Source organism: Photinus pyralis, unplaced genomic scaffold (genome assembly GCF_008802855.1).
Source record: "Photinus pyralis isolate 1611_PpyrPB1 unplaced genomic scaffold, Ppyr1.3 Ppyr1.4_unclustered_Scaffold2863, whole genome shotgun sequence".
NCBI classification, from domain to species: Eukaryota; Metazoa; Arthropoda; class Insecta; order Coleoptera; family Lampyridae; genus Photinus; species Photinus pyralis.
Genome location: NW_022171281.1, coordinates 1 through 23,655, shown reverse-complemented (window position 1 = coordinate 23,655; position 23,655 = coordinate 1). Strand labels below are relative to the sequence as shown.

General features: G+C 38.8%; 1 long non-coding RNA gene across 2 annotated transcripts; it reads right to left on the bottom strand.

Moving 5' to 3' along the window:
- Window positions 1-11,374: 11,374 nt before the first annotated feature.
- LOC116181916 lies at window positions 11,375-21,987 on the bottom strand. 2 transcript variants are annotated; one of them, XR_004147376.1, is made up of 3 exons: window positions 21,854-21,987; window positions 14,355-14,602; window positions 11,375-14,296 (listed from the first exon to the last, which is right to left on the bottom strand). It is a non-coding gene; the product is annotated as an uncharacterized LOC116181916 (long non-coding RNA). The 2 variants fall into 2 exon arrangements; XR_004147377.1 differs by lacking the exon at window positions 21,854-21,987 and adding an exon at window positions 16,774-16,834.
- Window positions 21,988-23,655: the final 1,668 nt, after the last annotated feature.

Below are 23,655 nucleotides of genomic sequence, written 5' to 3'. Positions count from 1 at the left end.
TTTTATTCATACGGGCCAATGACACAACAAAATTCTGCCTAATTTAATTAATAAGCAAAACGTTCGTTAAGCCGCATATGAGCAAGAGGCGAAAAGTGCACCTTCAAACACCAAGTCTGTAAGTGGTGTACTTCCGGATCCTTTGTGACTCAAACAGACAGACATCAAGAGCGCAAAAGTGCACTTTTTATTTTTTGAAAGTGCACTAAATATTCTTGGAAATTTCCTTAACAATATAGGTAATCTGGTGATTTAGAGGACTTCAAGTACTTACCTACTAGTAGCGAAAAAAAATAAACATATATACCACGGTAACTAGACTTGGTATATAATGTACTATTACGCTAATGTGCCACAAATCATGTCCACTCCGATTCTAACGCAAAATAAAGTTGTGCCATTTGAGTCTTATACACTGCGTCAAAGATAAGAATGTACATCATGAGAGTGCCTGAAACCATAGAAGATACGACGATGGTCAAATTAGAGAAAATATGCACAATTAAAGAGTTATTTATCATGAAAATCCAAAGATCCAAGAAATAAAAAACATTTTCTCATTGCCACTTTTTGAACTCTACAACACAGCATTAAGAACCAATACAACGTTTCGTTTCGGAGAAATCATCATCAACTTTATTTTTTTAAATGGTCTGTAAAAAAAGTACAAACTGTACCTCGAACTGTACTGAGTAGCATTTTTTATTACGAAACTTCTGTTACGCTATGAACTTTAACTAGAAAAACTTGTTTCTGTACCTATATCAATAGCATTCTTTACGCCAAATATCTAATGTTCCTTTTAATTGACATTGAATTTATTTCGCCTTCTTACATTTATAGGAATGCTATTACCCGCTCTAGATGAAGGCACTGTCATCAGACGGAAATTTGGTAGGAAACACAACGTTTAGTGTTTCATGCTGATTATCCCTAATATTGGAATTGTCTCGGAAATTGCTCTACTTCCCCAATCCTTGAATTTTCATTTTTTTCCTGAATTTCACAGACCGATCGTCCGATGCGATTGTGAGGATTTCCGTAGAATTCGAATTTACTCAGAAGCTTAATTCAATCTTTCGGACAAACCACAAATATAAAAAATTAAAAGTTACCTTTTCAAATGCTTTTGGGAATTTTGTTCAACATTGATTACAAATTGGTATTTTGTAAGATTCGCACCTTTATGCTGCTTTTCTGTCTTTACTAGAGGGGCATACATACTGTTCGAAGTGGGCTGATTGAAAGGTTCTTTCTCAGATGTTATTGCCTCTCTTGCGGTCCCTGATTTTTATGGGCATCTTCATGTCACAGTCACTTAGTCTGGATCGTACGTGATTTACCAGTTACACTTCAAATGTCTTGATGAAAGTATACCGTGCTATTTTATCACTGCCCGGCGCAAATTACAGTACATGTGGGTTTAACACCTGCAACATTCAGAATGGCATGGAATATTGCAATATCCACCTTCTTGTTGACCTAGACGTTTGCATCTAAACATTCAGTAACAGATTTTTTCACTACTAGCGTCTGATGACATGATTATTAACCTTTTTTCCATCTTGTAAAGTAGGCTTCCTCGGCAATTGTTCAAAGTGGTTAATAATGTGGACATTATTAACTAGTAGCACAGACAACATAGTAGGTATATGTTGTCTGTGCTAGTAGTCAATAATGGAAACTGTCACGCTGTCACTTTTAGAAAACACAACCCGAAATTTCGCTCAATAAACGTTTAGATGAGTTCTCTAAAATGAATAATTGCCACCATCGCCATTTCCAGAGAAATTACATACCTAAAATTATCACATTTTGAAAAAATTCCAACGAAATTACTCTTTGAAAATATCTCAATGACAGAACAAAATACGGCCTGTTTGACTTGTACTTCCACGTACTTGATTGACATGTTAAATTAATAAACAAAAATTCTGTCCAACCGTTCACTTTCTTATCAATATAATATGTTAATTTAGAGGACTTCAAGTGCTAGTAGTGAAAAAAATAGTATATATACCACGGTAGAGAAGTCTATTATTGCCTTCGCACCTTACACCCCTCGGCGCAAGCGCCTCGAGATGTAATCTTGGTGCTCAGGCAATAATACTGTACTTCTCTACCTTGATATATAATGTACTATTATCTCACAAAAGGGATCATATTATGTGGTCCAACGTCAATTGAAGAATAATCATGCATACTAGAGCTAGACAACAAGATTACACCCTTAAGTTTCTTTGACACGAAAGAGACTATATAGTGTTAGCAGATATAAATCCAAAAATTAATCGTTTGCTATATACTCGTAGTAAGAATTCGCGAGGGACTGTTCTCTTGTTTTTTTGTGATAGTTACCACTTGTGTTATTTAAAAAAAAACGAATCGCTGTCCAGAAAGGGACGCAAGATCTTTCATGAACTGGGGATGAAATTCACCCAAGTCTGCCGTAGAACCACATTTACTTCAATTTAGGTATAAGGTAATGCTGTATGTTCGATTTTCCGTCGTCTGTCTGTCTGTCTGTCTGTTTGTCTGTCTGTCTGTCTGTCTGTCTGTCTGAGTGTTTGTTCCATCGAGATCTCGGCTCCTGTACCACCTAAAGATTTCGGCTTTGCGCGTTACATTCACAGTTGTGTTACACGGCAACACCCACGACTGGGTTTTGAAAAACTTGTTTTATGATGGTAAGGTTTGGGTAGCGTTTGGGGATGATATATCAGTACTTTCTTTATAACAACATTTTCGTTAACCGTATACGGCATTAAGATACGAGGGGAGTATCTATAAAAACAAGGAGTTAGATGACAAATAATAATAATATACTCGTATTATATACCAAGGGACGCACTTTACTCCTGTAGTGTATCCACTGTTTTTGTACTCCGATAATCCATTACAGCTTACAGCAATTTCAATGCAGATGTCCAAATTGGAAAGAAAATATAATAATTAGTTTGATTGTAAGAAAACGCCGCAGAAGAAGCTATTGGGAAATTATTGCCAAATTCAAAAGAACGGTAGAATTACTATAAAATATGGTGCAGGAACCAGAATGGATATTTGAAGGTAGTCTATAATTACGTTGTATTTGACATTTGATTCTGTACTGTAATTTCGTCCCGCATTGCCTGTTACATACCTCCGGGAGGAAAAGTAACACTTTAGTACCTTTTAAATCGAACACAAAATACCTTAATTTAGACCAAGGAGTAACAATTTTATTTTTCAACAGACCCTTTAACATTAGCTCTCCAAGACTCGCGCCATGAACATTTCTGTAACGGCTTTTACTAATCTGCACGTTTTATGAAAGGTAGATAATTCATCATCCCACCAGCGCTTCTTGTGACTTTTTATGCTTCTTTGATCAATATATTGAATACTCAGAATGTTGAGTGTTTTATATGTATTTGATACTGTGCAGCATGCTGTGCAGCAAACGAGCCAGCCAAAGTTCACCATAAGTCCGACAATGAGAGGTTTTCTCATCTCCCGAGTTTTATAGCGTTGCATTTTTTAGCGCAACACAACGAAGTTGAGATAACGCTTATATGCTTGATTTTCCGTCGTCTGTCTGTTTGTCTGCCTGTTCCATTGAGATCTCGGGTTCTAGGCTACCTAGAGACTTCGGGTTTTGGCTAATTGATAGCTGCTATGGTCTGTATTTGCGCGTTACTCATCATTTACAGTTGTGTTACGCGGTAACACATGCTAAGTGCTTGTTTACAATGAACGTATACGTAAGAAATACATAACACTTAAAAATTTCACAAAGTTGAACTGAACATACATACATGTTTACAATGAACGTAATTTTTACGTACGTATACGTAAGCGATATGTAAGTCTTTCGCATAGTCGCAAAACTTGAAAATGGTTCAAAGTTACGTACGGTCAAAGAATATACTGCTATGTAGTGTGATATTTGGTTTATTGTAAATAGCAAAGTAAATTTACGGAAACGATACAAATATGTACGAATTCCGGTTTATGAAATATTTACGTATACGTTCATTGTAAACAAACACTAGGCCATATATCATAGGCGATATTATCACATAGGCACATACAGTGTGCGATATCGCGCGACTGCGAACTTTACTTATCGCTCCTCTTTGAATTTCAAGAATCTGTTCGTGCGTATCGTGTATGGCATATCTCCTGCAATTAATCGGTTATCGTATATCGCCACAGTGTGAACTTCATCTTAGAGTATTCGACAGTTTTTGCTCCTGCTAACAATCTCCGTCGTGTCAGGTAGAATCGACGCGCCGAGCCGACAAGTTCGGCGCAGTGCGCGATTCCGAATTTAACTTCATGAATATTAAATACTGCCGATTGTTCTTTGTCGAGTCGGTCCGAGTCGATTGCGTGCACACCCTGCTTTAGTCGCCGGTTAAACCGTCTTCGGTAACGGGATGGATGCTTCACAAATGCCTACACCCGATAAAGGGTATCGTCTTACAACATATTAGAGCCATGCGCCACCTGGTAGCTGAGCGAGGAACTACGATTTCAACAGGTAAGAGCCTCATCTCAAACGACAAGGTTTCCAGAACTGTGTATACGTCTGTGATTTAACATCTGTCAGATGTCAGAAAGAAATATTAATATGGCGTCTAACCTGCGCAATGTCATATCTTTGAAGCTTATTGAATCATGGGGTTAACACACTTATTCCCCCCTCTTTGTAATAAAGCTATGCCTTGTTGTCGTCATTTTGTAAAAGACAAGTGCATGGCACTTTCAAAGTCGGTATTCGATAAAAAGCAACGGCCTCTTAAGCGGAGCGGAGGAGTTTTGGAAAGAGACACAAAAGGCAGAGCGGAACCATAAGGTGAATTGTTCTAATTCATTAAAACCGCATTTGATTATGGTTACGTCTTGAACAAATTGTGCTTTATGCGGTTTATCCTGCACTTGGGGTTATCATGAATTGATTTACTTTTGACTACCCCATTTGAGTTATTAGAACCTGCAAATAGGGCGGCCCGCCACCATTTGTTCATGACTATTCTTGCCTTCTTGTGATATAACATTCATGACACTTGTTTGTTCAAGCTTCAAATAACACATGCTCATCTCTTAACTCAAGAAAAATGACACGTGCAAAGCGTTTGCAGATGCCACCACAAAATGTCACAGAAACTGGACGTGAGAAAATTGTCACGATTGTATACTGTGTTCATAGCTAGGTAGGTTACATAAGAAACTTCTTTTGTATTTCCTCTTTTTATTATTCGTATATAGGGATAAGGAAGGTAACTTGGTTGGAGATGACTAAGGGAAGCTAAAAAGATGGGCAGAGCATTTCGCGCTCGGCTTTAAACAGAACGGAACGAAACTTTTAAAGCCCAAGAGATCGTGGCAACCGAGTTCGCTTTCTACAATTCTTGTTATCAACAGACATACATTCGTTGACGTTCGCTTTTAAGCGGTATGTGAAAGTTTTTCTATATTGAATAAAATACAAATTCGAAAACCAAATTTTTGAAAACGGTCAATCGACCCCCTGTTATAAGACTTTGTTGAAATGGCAATCACTTGCAGTTTAAGTGACGTCACAAAAAGTAGTATACACACTGTATATACGTTATAAGAACATGTCTGTTTTTACGTGTGGAATAAAATCAAGTTTTTTTGGCAATCTCGCGTGTAATAAGTAATAATTAACTCGCCTACCTCTGAACACGCAAACATTGTGCACTTTAATAGACTTTGATTCGAAATCGATAGAGTTTAATTTTATGTATTCTTCGTGCTTCTACTTTCCTTGCACTTGTCGTCAATATACGTTGTACCTCTATCTTCACAAGGGCATAATAGATTTTAATACATTGCATACAGAAAACTCAGGTACAACTTATACTGAGAATAGAATTACCTTAAACTTAAGCTGTAGGAGGGCCAGTCTTATAAAAGCCCTTTAAGGATAATATGCGCTTCAACTGTATTGTAGGGAATATTCCAGAAACCCAAACGTACATCGAGGCGTTATAAAAGATTAGTCACCGACGATAAAAAACGAATGTGGATGTGACTTATTCTTTCCGAGTATAGCTACTATATATACCACAGCTGACTTGTCCGTGAGTTTAATATCTAAGCTAGTCCACCATTTTAGAGTAGAGTCGTTAGAATGAACACCAATTTTGAGCCTACTGACAATTAACGCTTGCAAAACGTTGCATGTCGTGCATGTATTGTCTATCTACTTTAATCAAGTATCTACTGTATTTCCGAGAAATATGATGTGTTTTGTTTTAGAATATTCGAGAGCGTTCGGAAGCTATGAGAAGTGCCTCTAAAATTGAGTGATTACACTATTGTTTGGAGGGTTTTTATCAAAATCCACCAAAATACGAATTTATTGTGGGTGAACAGGACGTCGGAGGTGGGTATCGTCAAAGGGAATGTGGTAGCCTTCAACAAATCTTAGTGATAGACACGAAGATAATTTTTTATTTGCACCGTCAAAAGATCAACGGATCTTTTCAACTGACCCTAATCCTATGAATATTAAACAGTTTCGTAGTGTAGGAAGACAAATACTTTCTTTAGAAAATCGAAAACCGTTAATTCTCATTGGTACACGATAACTTGTTAACGGTCAATTTATCATAAAACAATTTACCGACTAAGCAATTTGTCCAATGACAATTGACCAAATGGTAAATTTATCGAAACAAATTAATTTCGTATATTGTGAATCTTTTGAAGTTGGTGTATAATTTTAAAGAAAAATTAAAGACAGGCACGGCACTGGTATTCTGCAAGAAGAAAGAAAGCTACAATATATTGTAACGTTATTTATAAATTCGGGTTCGATTTATATCAATATTTATTAAACAAAACTAAAACACTATAAAATCCGTACAATTTATATCGATTATTTATATCACTCACACTTCGAAATTTATATCAGATTTTCGCGCTCTATGTTTCGTCCGTACTCGATCTCGTTCGATAGTAGACTAACTGCCGCGATGTTCGGTCCGCAACCATTTATACACGCAAGCAATGTAAGTCTAGTACATTCTCCAATAATCGCGCGCGTAGAAAATTCCAGAGCGCCAAAGGCGACGTCATGTCTGGAGCATTTCCGTTACACTGCCCCCTTCTTAATTCTGGACGTCTCGTTCAGAAACTGCGTTAGTATTACTTTTTAATGCCTCGTGTCGGAATCTGCAGTCAGAGCCTGCTCGACAAACACCTTTCTTGAAAAAGTAACAGTCCACAGTTTTGCGAAGGGTCGTCCCCTGTGGGTTGAAGCAGCATACTGTAATTCGAACGCTAGTGTTTCTAAAAATCACTTCGATCATGGTTCGCACTATCTTCCAGTCCAACCCATCTAAACCACATCCAATCTTCGGGATCGCCAAGCTATTTATGTCATAGTATGCCATGAGTTTCTTCAAGTTTTTTTAAAGCAGACCAAAGGTTTTCATAGGTGGGTTTGCCTTCTGACGTTTTCTTTGAAACCAAGTAGAACAAAGAGCGTTGACTATCTTCCAAGCGCAGTACTTTACCCACTCGTGGTCTTTGCTTTATCAACTCGTCTATTCTTCCAAATTTTTTCCGGAATACGGAAGCTATACCTCTACCCATGCGAAGGTCTTCGGCGACACAATGGGCGATGGAAACGTTAACCGGAAGCTCAAAAATATTTTGACAAATTTCCTGAGTAACGCCAAATCGAGCTTTCTTCCGCTGGGCGTAATTTGACATAAAATCGTTAAAGTTTGGCTCGATCCCAAAGCTGCGTTCCTCTTCTCGAATACCTCTAACTTCTTCGTGGTTGTTGGATCCGGCATATCGTGCGAGTCGATTAATGTGGACAACTTTCGGTTTTCGGTGGTTCATTCTGATACGATATATCACGTCATTATTTTCTTGATCACCTCATACGGACCTTCCCATTGTCTTTGTAGCTTGGGAGAAAGACCCCTTCGTCTCTGTGGATTGTGCAGCCATACCAGATCTCCAGCTTCAAAAGTTTCATTGGCCGAGCGGAGGTTGTATTGATTTTTCATGCGATCGCTGGCAATCTGAATATGACTTCTAGCCAAGTCGTGAATGTCATTCATCTTCGCCTTTAGTTGGTCAACATAATTTTCACCTGCGACATATTCTTCATGGGGTTTACGCCCAAACTCGAGATCACATGGAAGGCGTAGCTCACGACCCAACATAAGGCAGGCAGGAGTCTGACCCGTGGTCTCGTTGACGGCTGATCGATATGCCATAAGGAACAGGTGGAGGTACTGGTCCCAATTTTTCTGATTTTCTGCCACGACTTTTGAAAGATATTTACCCATCGTTCGATTCATTCTCTCAACCATTCCATCTGACTGAGGATGCAAAGGTGTTGTTCTGGTTTTATTGGCTCCTACCAATCGACAAACATCTTGGAACAAAGCCGATACAAAGTTCCTTCCTTGGTCTGAATGGATTTCTATAGGAACACCAAAACGTGTAAAGAACTCCTTTACCAACACTTCTGCAACTGTTGCTGCTTCTTGGTTTGGAATGGCGTAAGCTTCAGTCCACTTTGTGAAATAATCCATAGCGACTAGGATATATTTATTTCCGCCATCTGTCTCGGGAAACGGTCCTGCGATATCGATAGCAACTCGTTCCATCGGACTACCAACGTTACACTGCCTCATGGGTGCCTTCTTCTTGGAAACTGGTCCGTTTCCAGTAGCACATAACTCACATTTTTGACACCATCGCCGGACATCTTCTTTACTGTTGACCCAATAGAATCGCTCACGTACCCTTTGCAACGTTTTCGTAATACCAAAGTGTCCTCCGGAAGCGCCGTCATGCAATTTTCGCAATACTTCCGACATTTTGCTTCTAGGTACTACTAATTGCAGCGTCGATTCGGTGCCATCTTCACTTTCAAGGGTCCTATACAACAGGTTGTCTTTCAGAGTCAGGCTATTCCATTGGCCCCAATAACTGTTTACTTCAGGACTTGTGGCACTAATGTCTTGCCAGTCTGGTCTTTGTCCGTGGCGCATCCAATTCAGAACAGTTTTTATACTTGGGTCGTTTTCTTGAGCCGTTTTGATTTCGCTTGGCTTCCATTCCTCACTCTCTACAGTTGTTCGTCGGAGATGGCCAATCTTGTCTTCTATTTTAGAACAATGTGTGCAGTTGTCCTTGCACGGTCTTCTTGACAAAGCGTCTGCATTATTGTGAACTTTTCCAGACGACGTAATGTTTACAGTGCAGACCGGGGCTTTGTTTCTGCAGGTCGACGATAGCCCCTTCCTGTCGACCTTTCTTAGTTTTCCGGCTGCTGCAATGGTTTTTGGCAGTTGCGGCGAACGTGTCCAATCTCGCCGTGGTTCACGTTTCTTTGCCAGTGACTGTATTGCTTTATTGATCTTTTCTTCCACTACTTTACTGACCGTTTCTTCCACTACTTTACTGACCTTTTCTTCAAAACTTTCAGAACCACCTTCCTCTTCGATGGTTCTTACCCGGCTGTCACTGCGAGGTTCCACCATACGTACTCGCGCACTTCCATGACTAGCTTTCTTGGCGGCTTCGAATTCTAACGCATGGGCCAAAGCTTTCTCAATTTTGTCGTGCCTAGCCAGTCTCAAAGCCTGCTGGGCATCTCCATCACGAACGGCATCGATAAATGTTTGTACAGTCAGTTGATCAAGAAAGCTCTCCGGTGCCGTAGGGTATGCCAATCGAATCAGTCTAGCGATGTCCGCTTCAAGTTCCTGCAAACTTTCTCCAGGTTTCTGCATTCGGTTCTTGACTTGGGCATAGTAAACTTGCTGAAGGTGTCTATCGCCATATCGCATTTCGAGTCGCGCTACTATTTGTTGGAAGTTCTGTTGATCCTCGGGGATGGTCCTCAACACATCCAGAGCATCTCCTCTCAGAGCAAGAATCAGGGCTGTAGTTTTGTCTTGAAGAGTCCATTTATTTGCCGCAGCCGCTGCTTCAAACTGTCGAACTTACGTGGTCCAAGGAATCTTACCATCAAAAGTAGGTGGCTTTACTCGGGCTTGCTGAACGTCGCCTTCTACTCTTGTATTTGTTTCTGGGTCGACCTTCTTGTAATGAGTAGACTGTGGCACCTCAAAAAGACGGTCCATCAGTAATTCAACTGGGACACTACTAGTACGCTCTTCCGTAGTCAGTCGCAAGAATTGCTCGCGCAGCTCTTCATACTTGTGCTCAATCTCAACGAATGTTGCTTTAAATGTTTTGGAAACTTCCGTAATTCTATCTTCAACTTTTTCTTCAACATTTCTAGAATTTTCTTCCAACTTCTCGAACTTCTCTTGAATATTTCTAGAATTTTCTTCATTAATCTTTCTAGAATTTTCTTCCATTTTCTCGAACTTCTCTTCAAAATTTCTAGAATTTTCTTCATTAATCTTTCTAGAATTTTCTTCCAACTTCTCGAACTTCTCTTGAATATTTCTAGAATTTTCTTTATTTTCTCGTTGCAACACCTGTTGACCATTTTGGATTTGCTGGAGCAAATTGAGCATCGTTTCTTCCATTTTAGTTTTAATTAATTTAATTAATTCCACACCTGACACCAATGTAACGTTATTTATAAATTCGGGTTCGATTTATATCAATATTTATTAAACAAAACTAAAACACTATAAAATCCGTACAATTTATATCGATTATTTATATCACTCACACTTCGCAATTTATTTCAGATTTTCGCGCTCGATGTTTCATACGTACTCGTTCCGTAGTAGACTGCCGCGATGTTCGGTCCGCAACCATTTATACACGCAAGCAATGTAAGTCCAGTACATTCTCGAATACGCGTAGAAAATTCCAGAGAATTCTGGAGCATTTCCGTTACAATATTAATGTACATCTCCGCAATTGTGATAGTAATGGTTTGTCGCTAATGGGGTGGGGCTACATGAACTAAACCTAAAACCAAAGAGAACTAAACATTCTTGGTGGGACCACTTTCTTTAATGTTAGAAAACTCGAAGTTTCCAATTGGCTGACCTATTAATCTTATCCGTTTCTGTTAATATTTAGTACGAGCTGAATTCGAATCATTGGTATGTCGACGGTACGTTTAAAACTGTGACTGTGTCCCATCTTTGTTGCCAATTGTTTACCATGCAAGATACGAAACAGATGCAGATTTTGCTTTGCAAGTTAGATTTTCTTTTGCGACCGCATTTTGTTCCTATGCAATACGTAGTCGAAGCTTTTGAAATGTTATGCGATCACGAAATTCTGGCACCAGAGATACCTACAACCAATTGTCTATTATTTCGAAGGTAGGTATACGTGGATATAGGGAGTCCACAATGACGCCACCATCGCTTAAACCCTCGATTTTTATATATTTTAAGAATGTTTTGCCAAAAACCAACAATTTAGTAAGAGGTTGCCAAAGATTTCTGTAGACCATCCGAATATCTGGAAATTTATTGGAGCAATCCATAGGGGACAAGGACCAATTGCGAATCGTACAATATGCAGGCGTGCAAAAATCAACTAGTACCCGAGCTAGTACCTACTCGTAAAAACCACAGAGAGTGTGCTCACAGAAACAAACAGCTTGCTGAAAACGTTGACATCAATATAACATGCATGACTATTTGCGTGGCATCGCACATAATATTACATACCTATGTTAATGAAAAAAAAGGAGAAACTAGTAAGCCGATCTCCACCCGGTGTTTTCTAGATAACGCTAACAAACTTTATAGCACCTAGGTATAGTAGGTATTTTAATATTTTTGTGCGTGGGTCTCAAGATTAGAATTTTTTTTAGATGGATCGGAGCCCAGTCAACTTTAGGTACCAGTGCAGTCTACAGTATATTAAAGGAGCTTTCGTGAACGCTCCATTTTGGACGTTGCTATAAAATTAACGCTCAATTCAAACTTGCATGTTTATACTCGTAATTACCAAAGTATCGTTAATTGAATTAAGTTATACATGAAAATTATACACTCTATATTTGTGGCCAAATGGCCATCAGGGAGTAATAAATCAGTTAATCTCATCTAATATTTACAATTCGTCCATATACTAAATGCACGCAAGAGAGAAATGCTAGGAACTGGTTTCATACATCGCTAAACACTTCAAAACAGATAACGAGGTTTTTGTTAAAATATCAAATGATGGAAGCATATACGTGTGGTTAACTACAGCTATACCTATCGTAAAGGAAATAATAATAAGAGGAGGTAAAATTAAACTTGAATATCAATATTGTGCTAGATTTTTAAGAACTTGAGTGTACACTGGATACCGCAAGCACGTCGGAATTATCCGATCAGGGTTATTGATTTCCGTTAGATGGCGCTTCGGTGTAGTGTACCTATAGATTATGACCCGTTTCTCAAAAAATTTAAATGGAACAGTATGTTACGTTTGCGGGAACGCTTCCTTTACAGAAATTCAAATTGGTTTTTGTTTCGTCGTCCCAAATTGAAGTTGAAAAGGTAGGTATAGTTTAAACAATTGTTGTAATTCATTTTTTCAGCTAGAGTATCTATAGCTTTGAATATAAAATGTTCAATATTTAGTTGTATGAAAACATTGAAATTGTTAAGCTTTCTCAAAAAATTTTATGAGGAAACCTACCAACTATGAGTTTTGATTGGTTTAAAAGTCTACTTTTAAGGCATATAAAATGTAGCCTAAGGGTTGTTCCTAGGATGAGTGCTACAAAGTTTCCTCTACCATCCTTCCAGTAAAACCAATTTATATGACTTATGAAGCATTAATCTGTTGTAATCAATATTCAACTATCAACTACGATACTGTTTGACAGCATTTTGTTTCCAGATTACTTTGTTTTCGCGATTCAACAAGTGCAGATTAAAGAATGTCAAGAAACGGCTATTTGATTAGGTCTTTATTCATTTATTTATTTATTGTCCTTCTCTTGTCAGAAAGTGTCTCATGGATGTAGGCATCTTTATACTTTCTAATGCTATACAGTGCGTTCAAGATAAGAGGATCACTTCAATAGGCATCTCTTTTATTTGGCGAGATACAAAAAATGTGTCTAATATAATTTTATATGTAACGTAACGAACTATCTGATCGCATTTTCAAACTTTCTGCATTACTTTGGGTTTAACCAGAAATTGATGCTTTTGCTTTTCATAAATTTTCTAAATATTGATTCACCAGTTTCTTCATTTTTGACAATTTGAGAATTGATTGCTCTTTTCAAATATCGTAAAAACCATAGGTATTGCATTTGAAAAACAAAAGTTGCATCAATTTCCGCTTTTTTCCGGTTAAGCCGAAAGTGCTACCGGAAGTTTGAATATTCGATCAGATAGATCGTAAAGTTACATATACAATTATAAATGACACATTTTTCGTATCTTGCCAAATAAAAGAGATCTTGAGATTACTCTCTTATCTTGAACGCACTGTATAGGTAAAAATAAAAAAAGTTCCATTTAAATTTTTTGGAGAAACAGTCAAAAATCACTCTAAACCGCGATACCGTATCTAAATTAATACTCTAGTCACGCTCTTGGAAACACCGGTGTATTGACTGTTAAACGATATCTGGTAAGTTTTTGGAAATCTATGAAGTAGGAAAAATTTGGCAGAATTTTTTGTGACTACAATTTAAAAAGTTTTAAAAGTTTAACAAAAAAATACGTAGGAGCATTTTCCCCTCGGTTTTCCCTGTTTTAGAATTCGTGTGCCGCTCCTTAGTGGTTGCCGTAAAATTTCAAGCATGCTCGTTTTACTCCCTTTTATTTAAAAAAATGTTTCACTCCAAAGATTTACGACCCGCTATGGTAATTTGAGGGCCACATCATTCTCATTTGGTCACCCCGTACTTTCCGCCATTTTGTAGGTTCTAGAATGTTATATAGATTAGGTATGTTTCCCTTAAACTTAATGTGTATGACGCCCTTTAGATACCACGTCACAGTAGGTACATAATTTGCAAATTGATACCACCACTACTAATTAATTATGTTATTATATACAAATTGTGATTTGGTAAGTTGCAATGTTCGTTGTCCTAGCCTAAAACCGGACGAGCCATTATTGCATTAAGTTTCAAAAGATAGAATATAGTGTTATAACTAGATACAGTAACATTTTGGGTGGTATTAAAAAATCAATACCGACAGTAGGTATGTATATCTAGCTACTGTTATGCAACTACCTAACTATACAATAAAAAAGTACAGTAAGTTAAACGAGTCTAGATTGTTGATCTTGAACGTCTCCAATACTGATGAGCAGGTGTTCTGCAAGAAGTAGGGTAGTAAGCGTGTTCCTGCAAATTTAAAAAGATATAAATAGAGGTAGTAGGTACCTTGCTAAACGTTACTTACCCAACCCTATAAGAAAATACTTCTCCATTCATGTTTAGTAGGTAGGTAGGTATTGTTTACAAGAGGAACAAATCTCTTTTGTATAATATTCAATGGAACCATAACGGCCATGATGAAAAAGGCGGCGAAACATAATCTCTTGACAGCTTCTGTACCTCCATCATGTGCGTATGTCAGGATTTTAGGGAGGGCTATGACGTCACAATGAGCAGTAGCAGCCCCCATTGCTTCTGGTCTCTCCCACGTTTCTAAAAGTGTGAAAGTTAATTACAATTGGTCAATTAAATTGTACAATTGTATCAAAAAGCTTTTATTAGAAGAAATTGTGTTGAAAGGTTAAAAAGAACCTATTAACTTGTCAGTAGTTGACCCGTTGAAATCGTACATCCCTCATTAACACAAGAATAAAAATAAATTATAAATGATATGCCTCCATTTCGTTTCGACGTTTGTGCCAATACAGGGTGTTACACGACCGTTCGAAAAAAAAAAAATCGGGTTGTAGAGGGCATCAAAACAAGCACTTTTTCCAAATAAACCGAGGGTCCAACGTGTTTCGTTTGGGAGCCACCCCCCAAAGAGTGGTGAAATCTGCATTTCTTCTTTAATTTTTTTCTCAGCAACCATAAGAGTTACAAAGTCGGGTGGCATGTCTTTGAATAGGTTTTTGGGTATGCTCTTTCCGATTTTGCAATTTTTTTTTCAAAATTCCTACCCCTAAAGGGCGCACCCCTAAACTAGGGTGCAAAAAAAATTTCTGATTTCGATGAAATTTGGTATCTGAGGGTTTTTTAACATGAAAATCACGAATCTGAAATTAGTTTTTGAAAATTCGAAAAAAAAAGTTCCACTGCAATTCTTGGCGGGACAACGAAAATAGAGATAATTCCACGAAATTTGTTGTGTACATACTAAACGAGTTAAGGAACAAAACTGTCGAACAAAAATTTTCGATCATAGTGAAAAAGTATCATACGGAAAGTGATTTGACTTTTTCCCCTACCTTATTTAGATAATAAATAATCGATCAGCGCTTTAAGATACCTTGGTATGTGTTTTAATCGATACATCGAATTTTTTAATCATTTAATGACCGAATTAATTCCAAATAACAAAATATCGACTCAAACCGTTAATCTTTTGTTTTTGCAACATTGTCAACCAACACATGCGAAATTATGGCTTACTAGTAGGCTTGGGACACTTCGCGACCCGAAGGACCAACATTCAAATGAGTATAACTTTTGTTTGAAAAGTTATTTAAAAAAACTGTTCGACAGTTTTGTTCCTTAACTCGTTTAGTATGTACACAACAAATTTCGTGGAATTATCTCTATTTTCGTTGTCCCGCCAAGAATTGTAGTGGAACTTTTTTTTTCGAATTTTCAAAAACTAATTTCAGATTCGTGATTTTCATGTTAAAAAAACCCCAGATACCAAATTTCGTCGAAATCAGAATTTTTTTTTGCACCCTAGTTTAGGGGTGCGCCCTTTAGGGGTAGGAATTTTGAAAAAAAAAATGCAAAATCGGAAAGAGCATACCCAAAAACCTATTCAAAGACATGCCACCCGACTTTGTAACTCTTATGGTTGCTGAGAAAAAAATTAAAGAAGAAATGCAGATTTCAACACTCTTTGGTGGGTGGCTCCCAAACGAAACACGTTGGACCCTCGGTTTATTTGGAAAAAGTGCTTGTTTTGATGCCCTCTACAACCCGATTTTTTTTTTCGAACGGTCGTGTAACACCCTGTATATTGTACCCCTTTGTACCAAAAAGGTAACTCAATCAGACAATTTGTTCTTGCTTTAAAGAATGTTTGGTTCAGAATTTATATCAAATTTTTCATATCCCGCATCTTATTTGCTTATTGGTAAAAGTTAGTATAACGTGAGGTTAGTTCGGCGCTGTAAAACTCAAACCCCGCCGCATAAACGGCCAGCTAGCTCAGATTCTTAATTAAAAGAAGGGCTCGAGATGAGAATCTTCCACAGCGGTTTGTTCGTTTGGGCATATAACATAAGTTTTTGATCTATGGTAGTTACTAGAAATGATTAGTTGAGCGCCACCCAATTTTGCACAAATTCTGACCTCTCCTGTATAGAAATTGGGAAAACACAAGAGAGCCAAATAATAAATTCACTACGAGCAATTCTGATTTATTAATCCTGACAAAACGGTGCAGGATCGGCAAATAAAATGTATCTTCAATACGACAATAACAAATACTTTAAATGACAAAAAAATAATCCCCAAATAAATTCATGAACACTTCCCTAATAATTACGTTACCAGACCCCTACAACAATGATCGAGCAAAAATGTAGTTAAGATTTCAATGGATTAAAAGATTGAATTAAGTTAACCCGAATAACAACTCATATAGGCAACACTGGGTACAAGTAAATTAAAAATCTTACCTTGAATAACACATACGCTGTCTTCTCCGAAAAAGAGCTCTCCTTCGAAGTTCCAGTTCTGTAACACAAAAAAACAAACCCCAAGCTACAACGCTCGGAACGATTATATGAGCCGGAAGGGCCAAAAATAGCTTACTCGTAGCCAGCTCGTTTACCCATATGTTAAATACAGGTGCGTTGCTCTTGAAGAGAGCCACGACCTCAAACACTTGATGCGAACAAAATACAAAGCTCCGATCATAAATCGTCGGAAGGTTACACTAGATTAACGGTATTGAAGCAAATAAAAAAGGTTGTGTAAAAGATCGTATCTTCCGAAAATTCCACAATCAGCTGGTCGCTCCCGGTATCGTTTAGGTGTTAGCGCTTATCTACTCGGTGGTACGCCGGATAGCTGCCGGCAATCAACAGGTGTTCGTACTCCGGAATATTCGCAAGATGCAAATTCATTTACATACAAGGATTCGTCTGTACAAGGATTGATCTACTACATGGATTGACCGGTACAAGAATTCGTCTACTACATGGACCCCCTAAAAGTAATGAAGATGTAACACTCCCTTAACGAGATTTTTAATAACATACCTGAAATCGTCAGGAGGGTAATGAAAAATACTTAAATCAATGAAATATGGAAATTATCCAAGAGGTTGTGAATCTGAAAGAATTTTAGATAACATAACGTAAAAGAAAGCCAACGCCATTTCACTTACATGTAGGTAGGGCGATGAACTTCCACCAGATATAGCCTCACAACGGAGAAAACGGCTTCTGAGTTACTCTACTCGACAACGCCAATAAACAGGAAAAATTGCCAGAGATTTTACGTGAATGATGGCAAATATTACCCACTGGTTTTAGAAGAATTCACAATGCCACGCTCTACAAGTACAACCTCGTTGGCTTTAAAACGGAAATGAAGTGAAAAAAATTACGCGATTCTGCGCGAGGAAAGAAGCACGCGTACAAGTGACGCCATCTCACCTATATCCTGCCTAACGTAGCAAGCGGTAATTTTGAAATTTGAATATAAATAAACTAAACTGTTACATTAGTTAATTTAAGGTGCATAACAAACTTGATCTTTCCTCACACGTGCATGCCTTCTTAAAATTTCCATGACTATTCAATTCATCTAACATTTGTCACATTTCAACCAGTGAAATGTCTCGATTTCAAATTGCTGCGCCAATGGGAACGAATTATAGTGATAATTGCACGTGTGGTATTTCAGCGATAATTTTAGGTGCATCGTTTTCTGCTGGTGTGTAAATAAGCACCTTAGGTACCTACCTATATTTACTTAATTTTGGATGTTAATCAACTTTATTTATTGTTCTCAGCAAGCTACAAGGACGCACATATGGCATAGTAATTACTAATTACTGTAGTGATAATAAGGCCATTGTCTTTAATGAATTAACCGAACATATTTCCTAAGAAAATGCAGAATCCTCTATTTTCAGACAATTACAAATTTATTGCAAATTTCTAATTTTCTGTTTCTTAAGTACAATACAGCAACCCTATACTTCAACATTATAGAAGGCGATTGCGGTATTAAAGATGGACAGCGGTACTTATACCTATTTCTTATCTTCTTAAACGCATATTTGCGCCCAATATTGAGAATAGGTCTCCTTCTTTTTCTTGCATCTGTCTCTGTCTTTGTTAGATGCCTTCCAGTTCAGTCCTGCACGGTTTTCACGTCATCATATCAGCGCATGTTTGGTCCACCTCTTCCCCTAATCTCCATCCAGGGTCTCCATGTTATCATTTTTCCGTTCCAGCGGTTGCCTTTTATTCTTGCAATGTGACCAGCATGAACCCATTTTAATTGTGTTATGGTCCTACCGGTTTTTTTGCTTTATCCATTTGTTTCGTTGTTGTTTTGTTTTCCAGTGTTATGCTCAGCATGGACCTTTTATCATTTGTCTTGTGAGTTCATGTTTGTGCTCCATTGATACCTCGCAGTACATATGTGTCGAAAATCTTTGTTCTTAGTTTTTGAGGAATTTTCTTATTTTTTTATTATGTGAGTGTCCTGATCGTCACCCATTCGAATCCTCGTCTTCTGTTGATTTCGACTGTACGGGTAGGTACCTATATAAAGTGGAAAATTTGAAATTTCAGCTCTATTAAGAAATATGAAAATGACAGAATGGTCCAGTCGATTGACGCAACGTTTAAAAGTAACGTTTCTGTAAAGGAAGTTTTATGTTGTTTGGGGTATTTAATCCAAATTTCAAAATTGCAAGATACATTTCATGTAATCACTAATAAGATTCACCTAAAAATGCAAAAAGTTTTAAATGTTGCGCTCTTGTAAATTGTAAGAGTTCCCTTGCACGATATCTGGAGATCTACAAAGTTGGCCAGGGGAACACTCGATGCCAGTGTACAATCGTATGGTTTAATCATCGACATAAATAAATGGACTGCGCATGCCAATGCTGAGCATGGATACTGCAGGTGAGAAAGAAGCGAAAACTAAGAGGGCAAGCTATCTCTTACGGTTCCGCATCTGATTGGTTCTTTCAATTTAATTTGAATGCGGTCAACAGAAGCGACATAGAGCGAGTTTGCTCTCTTAGTTTTCCCTTCTCTCTCACCTACAGTATTCTGCATCCTTGGCGACGTTGGTGATGAATTTCATTATATAACTTGCCACTTCGTCTCGCCCTATAGCACGATTCATATAATATCAGCATACACTATTTTATCCACCTTCATCGATAGCTTTACCGCAGTCCTCAAATCCATTGTCCTATGTAGTATAGAAATACCCCTTTGATTTTTCTCGTCCTTTGACGTCTGGCTTTGAGTCAGTTGTCTGAGCTTGAATCCTTATTTCATTGGGTGTACAATACAAATGTTTTGTTTTCTTCTCTTTTTTGTAAATTATTGGAAAACCTAATGAAAAATAATAATAATTATTATTATTATTGCTGCTACCCCCCCCCCCCCCATTTCTCGTTCACACAATATTGATAACTGGCGTGGCTAGTGCTCTTCTTTTCCCTTCGCTTAGTCCTCCGAAAACTCACTAGAATCCTTAGCAGTTAGCCAGTTACCCTGCAATTACATGTCGGACTACTTCTTGCATGAGATATGAGGTTACATAGACCTTCATTCGAGGAACTTAATTTCCCGATCGAATGGAACCATCACTCCACCCAAAACAATGGCAGTACGGGCTAATAGTCTAACTACGAGAGACACTTTGTTTTTACTTCGGAGGACTGTGTTCTACGATAACCCTCTCCCTTTTTAGTCTTAAATGCGTATGATCTTGTCATATAGAGACCTTACTGCGATATTCCAGCCTGTAAGGTAACTGTTAACTATAAATTGTAGATGTCGCCACACTGGTGCTTTTTCTATCGATTCTATTCGGACCTCCGTTGGCTCCGTTGGTTGAGTTAACGGCGTCGTCGTCCAGATATTTAATGGTTGCCATCACCCTCATCAACCGCGTTCTCCAAGGGCGTCTGTCCTAGTTCACCAATTCTCCTAACTCGTCCCGGTCCCTTGTCCCTGGTTTTTTCGGAATCCGTGTTGTGCCTTAGCAGTCTCTCAAGAAACTTCCGAACATGCTTGATAAGCGTAATGGTTCTACTTGTCCCGGCCTCTTTTTTTGAGTTCAAGACTGCATTTTCTAGCCCTGGTAGTCCTGCTCAAGAATCATGTTGAATGCCGTCTTAAAAACCAAGGTCTCAACTGTACAAGTTTAATGAAGAATTGCGGAAGCAGAGCGGCGGGATTAGTAGCCTTCTTCGAAATCTTCTTTGTCGCTGTGATCATCTCTTCTGCCGTGGGCGTAGGAGCGCTGCACTGGGTCGCGCCTGTCCGTTTCTGGACTGCATGAGTTACTGTGGTAAAAATACAGTATATCTATTTTGCCAACAACATTTCGATCCTGTACAGCATTCCTCGAGTCGTTCCCAGTACTTTGCACAACGAGTTCAACATACGATTCTTACTGTCATTCATCACTCGCACTCGTATCTAATCACCGCTTGTCTAACCGTCACGCATCTGGTTCAAAGGACCGCCACTTTATCGTTGATCGTATCCGGTGGCGCAATCGTTGCGTTGCCGATTACTATTCTGGAGGTTGTGGGTTCGATCTCGCTGCCGACTGTTCTGTCGAGGGTTTTATCACGTATGTAGCTTCGCATATGTTGAAATCTACGATGCGAATGCTAGAGCAGTAGACTTCCGTGTCATTATCCTAACTCCGTTCCTTCCTTTCCCATTCTTAACTTTACCCATTCTTACATTCCCGTTGTTTGCTCAGCAGCCCGCCTCCGGTATCTCTCGGGGCGTCGGAGGAATGAAACACGTTGACCTTTTCCTTTTTCCTTATCGTTCCACCAATAAGTGGCTCCTGTTTTTGACGACCATTTTCGGTATGGTTATGTCGAACAAGCTCCGTGCAGTCTCCTATTTTCCGGAAGTCATAAAAATTTTTACTTTAGGCTCTTTTCGCGTCACCCTTTCCAGTGCCGTACCGGCCGAGCCTCAGCGTTGCTCTTTGTCTTTTCAAACGTCACTCGGGCACCACCCTAAGGTCCTGCGTAGGTACGCATCTGTTTCTGCTGTCAGTTTTTGATGCTTTTCTGTATCCAAAACCAGGCCTCTGATGTCTTTTCTTTGGCCTCGATTTGACCGTAAGTTGGGAAGTATCCAACTGCCAACGACCACGCCACATTGTTATCATTGCCAGAGATTACCTACCAAATCGTCTTTACAATAGGAACTGCCACTTCCTTTCAATCAAAGGCTTATATGCGTCACCAATAGGTGATTATTATTTAATAGACGATGATATGCTAAGAATTGACAATATTCATGGCGCAGTCAATTCTATCGATCTTTAAAGGCTTTATTTCAGTGTATTGTTCTTCCATCCGTCTGTCTATCCTCATGTTGAAGAAATAAACTTAATCAATATGGAAACACAAAGAAACAGGCCTTTTGATTTATGAGTTACAAAAAAAGGTTATTTGGGTAACATTTGATCATTTTAGGTAGTTTGACAATAATTCCAGCTGCTCGTTCAGAAAATGAAACCTACCTGCTAACTAAATACAGATCGTAAATATCGGCTCGGTATCCCCATATATCGTCCATCCATCGTCCATTTATTTCTCCGTCATGGATATCTCGGAAATGACATCCTTCCCGAAATGCAGAAGACGCTGAAACATAACTTACATTACTCGCTATGGTCTACCGTAAAAGGAATACGGGCAAACTATTAATTTCGGTTAGTTAATTATTTTTTCCCATCCCGAAGCCCGTGTTAAAAGCTATTTGTTAAAAATTAGTGTTATGTAGTATGATCAATATGGAGTTGGAGAGATGTGGATGAGGTGAAAGTAAAAATGCCTAGCCATCCCACCACAACAAATAGCTTTTGGTACTACCCCTGCACTAGACTTTTTGCAATGTCATATCAGTCCAACCATTTCTATTTGATGCCCTAAATTCTAGTCTACCAAGTCGAACTATTTAAAAAAATTAATACTTGAAAGGACCAAGATATTTTGTTTAGTTCAATCAATAAACCGGATGTCCCAAATATGGATGTTACGTTTCCAGAACTTTCACAATTTCGGTCTCTTCGTTAATGTGTTTCTAGGCAATAATTTCACATAGAGATAAGTAACAAACGCTCTTTTTTAGGTATTTCCATTTTCTGTTTTCAACAGTGTTTCCACCCCAAGATCACGAGCAATATTCTGAAACCGACGGAATGTGATATTTAGAGCTTGCACAAGAGAATAACGAATCCAAACATAGTATATTACATTTTTTCTATTTTTGAAATACAGCCAAAAATACTTCTCTTTGATCCAATGTAAGTACCTAATGGTATTTAAAAAAAAGAAAAAAATACTATATACCTTACAATTCCAATTTTATCCTGCGCCAGAAAATTCACAGTTTGCTTTTTTCAAAGACGCGAACTATAGAAATAGTAGGCGACAACCATAAACACCCTTGCTAAGTTAATGTTTGTAGTTATTCTGCGAAGTATACCCAAATTTTCTGAAAATAGTTCCAATTATTATAACTAGCATATTGTTCTACCCCTTTAATATATTAGATAGAAGTGAAGTGCTCTGAGCCCGTGTGGTTAAGCACCCATCGGGGTCGTCCCCGGGTGGCGAGTAGGGGAAATCCAATACAGACACCTGAATGATCGTACGTGCTTCGGTGTGGGTAGTGACGATTATAAGTGGCTCGTCGGGGCTAAAACCCAGACTGGTAGCGACGAAGGTCGTCGCCGCGGACCAACCTCCCAAGTCAAGGTGTTAGCGACCGTGCCGATGACTGCGTGGCACTGGGGTGCAGTTTCGATAACGGTGCCCCTCGGATACCGGGCGACCTCCGAGTGGTGGCTCCGTTCTTTTGGGAAGGGGCTGGGAGCCATGTGTGTAACTTTCAGATAAAACCTTTCTGAGCTCCTCGTCAGAGGGACCAACAAGCCGGGCCCTCATGCATGTTGAATGCAGTCGTAGACCAGATGGAGGGAGGGCCCTTTCCTCGGCTGGCAGGGTTCCGCTGGAATCCGCAGAGTGCCATCGTGGCCGAATGCGAGGACCAGTGGACCTTGGGCTGGTTGGAGAGGACCTGGGATGGCGTGTCGCGGAAAGTTCAGATTCACGTCCCGATAGTAACCAAGGTGATGGCTGTGTTGTACGGGCTCCCGGATGACACGGACATCATTTTGAAGCGCCTCCAGAGACAAAATCCTGGTTTCAGGATGAGTATATGGATGAAGTTCTTTCGCAGGGAGGAGCCTGGTAGGATTCTCCTCGCATTTGGTGTCGATGAGACGTCCTATCCCACTCCAGCGACAGAACTTTCAGG